Consider the following 5,681-nt stretch of genomic DNA (forward strand, 5'->3'; position numbering starts at 1 on the left):
GTATTGTCCATTTCTGATATTCTATTATTAATCATTTGGACCTCTTTCTGTAGGTTTTGAATTGTTTCCAATGCTGTATCTATCTTATTTGATTGTTCTTGTAGCAATTTCCTGACTTCTTCCTTATTTTTCTCAGCTCCATTTTATAGTGTTTTGATACATTTTATAATTATTTTTCTGAATTCCTTCTCAGGCATTTCCAAAGCCTGCCCACCTTCCAATATGGAGTGTAGGTCTCCTTCCAGCTAATTTGCCTCAGTCACTTTATCTCGTTTCTGGACATGTGCAGATATGGTCATCTGCTTCTGTTTTTTTCTGCATATTCAGGAGTTATCTGTGGCCTTAGTACTTTGATGGGTGTGTATTTTGGTATTCTTTATGCTTTATGATTGCCTCCAGGTAGATGTGATCACGAGATGGGCTTTTCTTTTCACTCTTCTTCCTGAGAAATGTCAAGATGCCACTGTCTTTGTGACATAACTCAAGATTTAATTTTTGGCCTATTTCATTTTTAGTCTGCCTGTCCCACTCCACAATCCCAGTTCAGGCCTTTTTCCTAATGATCAACACTTCAGGACTGACTGTGGCCATTTTGCAATGTCGTTTGGTTTTAAGTGGAAACTGTACCTCTAAATTTTGAGGAGATCTGTGCACATGCATAGTAGAACCCTCTTGGGGTAAGGGGGTGTCCACTTGCTCAGGCACCCCTCTAGTCACCAGAATGGAGGTACACAGCCAGCAAGAGACCAATGAACAGATTTTAAAAAAAGAGTGTCCACACCTTTATCTCCATAGTTCTGTCAGGGATCTGTGGCTGCTCTGATCCTTTCCCTACTTGTTCTCACCCAAGATGGTGGCTTCGGGAGCATCTGAGTGTCTTGGATTAGAAAGCAATGGAATTCTTGCTTCCGCTACAAATTGCCCTAGCTATAAACCTTCCAACCTTCTTACTATCCCTTTATATGTGGTTCAGAGTTCTGGCACCATCCCTTGAGCCTGCTTGGTCTGGTATTCTGTGTTGTTGCTGACGGAGCTCCTCACTGCACATTCACCTGATCCTTCAATTTGTTTGTTCTCTTGGCAGCTTTTATTTACGAGTTTATAACTTGGTTTTCCAACATTTTCTGTAATCATCTATATAATAACTGTTATTGTTATTCATTGCCATCAAGTCAGTTCCAACTCACAGTGGCCCTGTATATGGTTTCTGAGACTGTAAATCTCTGTGAGAGCATAATCTCTCAGTTTTCTCTTGCAGAGTGCTAGTGACCTAGGGGTTCACAGTTCAGTACTTATCCTGAAGAAGCACTACACTCTCATATATATATTATATACATAAACATATACGTGTACATTGTTGTTGTTGTTAAGTGCTCTTGAGTCAGTTCCATCCATAGTGACTTTTATAGGGTTTCTGAGGAGTAGCTGGTGAGTTGAACCACCGACCTTGTGGTTCAAACTGATTTTTCAGTCCAGTGCATTAATCCATAGTGCTATACCAGGACTTTCTCTCTCTCTCTCACACACACACACACATATATATATGTGTGTGTGTGTGTGTGTGTGTTTGTACTCATGTACATATAATATACATGTACATGAGTCCTGGTGTGGCACTGATGGATAAGCACTGTACCACAAGGTCCTCTGAATCATAAGGTCAGTAGTTCAAACTCACTAGCCACACCTCAGAAACCCTATACAGGGTCATTATACATTGGAAATGACTCAGCGGCATTTAACAACAGTAACAACATACATATACATACACATGGAGTTCTGGTGTGGAACAGCAGGATAATGCACTGACCCAAAAGGTCAGTTTAAATCACAAGGCCAGTGGTTCAAACCCACCAGCTGCTCCTCGGAAACCCTATATAGGGTTGCTAAGGGTTGGAACTGACTCAAAAGCACTTAACAATAACATACATACACTCATATGAAGGGTGAATAAAAAATTATTCACAGTTTGGCTGTAGAATTTATTTTAATCAACTTTTAGAAAAAATAAATACATCATTTAAAAAATTATAATCTCCTTGCTTTTCAATACATTTTGTCCGTCTGAAAGCAAACTTTTTTATTCTCTTATTAAAAAATGTTTTAGTCTGAGCTTCGAGCACTGTTGACTGTTGAACCTCTTTCTGATATGTTCCAATGCTGGTCTTGAAGAATCCCAAAAAACTGTAGCAACGATTTTTCAGCTGACAGTTGCTGGCTTTTCAACTTTTTCTTGATTGGTGATTGAGGAGGTTTCTATTCCATATTCTGCCATTTACTCTCAGACTTGGAGTGATGAATCCATGTCTCGTCACCAGTAACGATTTTTTAAAGAAACTTTTCCTTTCCTTTGAGTATTGGTCCAAATTTTGTTTGCCAATATCCAAACACTTCTCTTTATGCTCTTCCATGAACTGTTTCAGTACCCGTCTCGCACAAACTTTTTGAAAATCAAGTCTGTGGTAGATTATTTCATTGGCAGAACCACAGCTGATTTGGAAATGATTTGCCACATAATCCATTTATGTGGATCATTTTGTATGCACATTCAATGTTGTCATTAGCTGTGGATGGGCGTTTTAATAAACCCTCAGTGCAGATAATTTTTTACTCACCCTCGTATATCCACCACTTCTTTGTCAGTTTGTGTGTTGCTGTGATGTTGGAAGCTACACCACTGGTATATTAAATACCAGCAGGGTATACCCACTGTGGTCTGGTTTTAGCTGAGCTTCCAGAATAAGACAGAATAAGAAGAAGGAGAGGTGGACTATTTCTTTTTTTTTTTCCCTAAGGTTTTTATTGTGGATTGAGTGAAATTTTACAAGGCCGATCATCAGTTTTACATTCAACAAATCATTCACCTTGTTTCATTAAAATCATTATAATCCCCTCCATGTACAATCAGTTAACAGTATTTCTCTATATCCGCTTTAGCTTAAAACAAACAAACAAAACTACTCAGGCATATATAATAATTTACAGCTCCAAAGAGCATATTCTGCAAGTCTGCTTCTTGGCTACCAGCTGTTAGTTCCTCTCTTCCCATGGAGGTGGACTATTTCTGAATGTTTAGCCACCTAAAACATTATAAATAGCACTGGAATACTGTGAGCACCAGTATACTTAATATTGAAACATGATATTTAAACACCAGAATATTGGCAGATATAGTGCTGAAGGTGAGCCCCTCAGGTTGGAAGGCACTTGAAATATGACTGGGAAAAAGCAACTAATCTGAGAAGCTTGATCATGTGAAGAAGAACGTTACATCAGTATTGGAGGACAACTCATTAACAACCTACCATACTGTAGATTGTATAACCTTGATTGCTCAACGCAAAAAGGACTTAATCTACTTACTGATGAAATTAAAGACCACAGCCTTCAGTATGAGTTGCACCTCAATATACAGAAAACAAAAATCCTCACCAATGGACTAATACATAACATCATGAAAAAATGAAGAAAAGATTGAAGTTGTTCTATACTTCATGTTGCTTGGATCCACTGTCAATACTCATAGAAGCAGCAGTCAAGAAAGCAAATGATGGATTGCTCTAGGCAAGTCTTCTGCACAAGACTTCATCAAAGTGTTTAAGAGAAAAGATGACAGCTTGAGGACTAAGGTGCGCCTGTACCAAGCCATGGCATTTTCAATAGCTTCATAAGCATGTGAAATTTAGATAGTAAGAAAGACAGTACATGAATTGATGACTTGAATTATGGTGTTGGAGAAAAGTACTGAAAATATCCTGGAGAGCTAGAAGAACAAACCAATCTGTCCTGGAAGAAGTACAGCCAGAATGCTCTTTAGAAGCTAGGATGGCGAGACTTTGTCTTTCATACATCGGACACATTAACAGGAGGGAGCAGTTCCTGGAGAAGGATATCATGCTTAGTACAGTGGAGGGTCAGCAAAAAGAAGAAGACCTCTAAAAAGATGGACTGGTACAATGGCAACAGCAGTGGGCTCAAGCTTAACAATGGTTGTGAGGATGGCGTAGGACCAGGCAGTGCTTTGTTCCATTGTGTATAAGGTCGCTATAAGTCAGAATCTACATCTACTCAATATATGTGTGTGTGTGTGTGTGTGTGTGTGTGTGCATTGTTGTTAAGTTCTATTGTGTCAGTTCTAACTCACAGTGACTCTGTATAGAGTTTGCTAGGAGAAGCTGGCAGGTTTGAACCACCAACTTTCTATGTATGTATACGTATATATAAGGAGTTCTGGTAGTGTAGTGGTTACGAATCAGGTTGCTAACCACAAGGTCAGCAGTTTGAAATTACCAGCTGTTCTGTGGGAGAAAGATGAGGCTTTCTGCTCCCGTAAAGATTTACAGCTTCAGAAATCCTGTACAGGGTCGCTATGAGTCGGAACTGACTCCTTGGCAAATAACAATAACAGCAATATTGTTGTTGTTGTTAAGTGCCATCGAGCTGATTCTGACCCATAGTGACCCTGTATAGGGTTTCCAAGGAGCAGCTGGTGATATATACATACACACATATACATTTATATTTCTTTTTAATGAGGGAAACAAAAAGAAATAGCATAGCAATGGTATTTTCTTTGTTTTTTCCAATATCTTGGAAAGTTATCTTGCAAATACCCTATAGATAATCCAGTTTTTCGATTCAAAATATTCACAGTAAGTCTGTCATAAATTTACATAATTTTACATAATTTAAGAATCTACATACACACCCTTACTGAGAAACCCTCGATATGTCTGGTCCAACTCTTACTAGGTGTTTCTTTAGTGGTGGTGGTGGTTATGTGCCGTGGAGTCGGTTCCTACTCATAGCGACCCTGTACAGGGTTTCCGAGGCTGTAAATCTTTACAGGAGCAGAAAGCCTCATCTTTCTTCCACGGAACAGCTGGCAGTTTCAAACTGCTGACCTTAATGTTCGCAGCCCGATTCGTAACCACTACGCTACCAGAGCTCCTTTCCTTAGTAGAGACTGCTTAAATTCTCCTTATCAGTTTCATTACCTATAACGCAAACAATAATAGTTGTGAGCAAATTTTTTTTATCAAAACGGAAAAGATCAAATAAGATACTGTATGTGGAAATAGCCTGGAAAGTATAAAAATCTATATTAAAATGAAGTTTAGGATGGTGATTTTTATTGACTTAGATGGGACTCTTTTTGAACAAGACAATGTCACATGAAGATAGAAACAAGTTTGAAAAACCCTCTAATCATAATTGGTTTGCAATGTTATCTTTTTGTTGTGTGAGTCAGAGCAATTTCAGGTAGGCTTTTGTAGGGTAGGGATCATGTCAACTGTGTTTTCTACATGATTTCTCATAGAGCATGAAGGTAATATACAATCCCAAGTGCTTACCTCTGTAAATCCCTTTCACAAATACAACTACCCCAACATGAGTTTTATACAGATAGATAAGAATATCATTATTGGTCACCTCCTGAAGGTGACTTTCCTGAGCCACTGTGAGAACAAGCCATCAGGAAATTGAGGAACATAGCACTGGAAATGTACCCCAAAAAATGTAGTTAAAATACCCTGGATATATGCCATCTGATGACAATTAAGCCTCAAGTGTCAAAAATACCTCTAACATGCCATTAAGCCTTGTTGTTGTTGTTGTTGTTATGTGCCGTGGAGTCGGTTCCAACTCATAGCGACCCTGCACAGGGTTTCCGAGGCTGT

General features: G+C 38.8%; 1 protein-coding gene across 1 annotated transcript in view; it reads right to left on the reverse strand.

The window, feature by feature from the left end:
- Positions 1-5,681, reverse strand: part of FMN1 (formin 1) — a 581,640-nt gene that overhangs the window by 510,661 nt on the left and 65,298 nt on the right. The window lies entirely within an intron of this gene.

This window comes from Chrysochloris asiatica, unplaced genomic scaffold (genome assembly GCF_000296735.1).
Source record: "Chrysochloris asiatica unplaced genomic scaffold, ChrAsi1.0 scaffold00004, whole genome shotgun sequence".
In the NCBI taxonomy this organism is placed as follows: Eukaryota; Metazoa; Chordata; class Mammalia; order Afrosoricida; family Chrysochloridae; genus Chrysochloris; species Chrysochloris asiatica.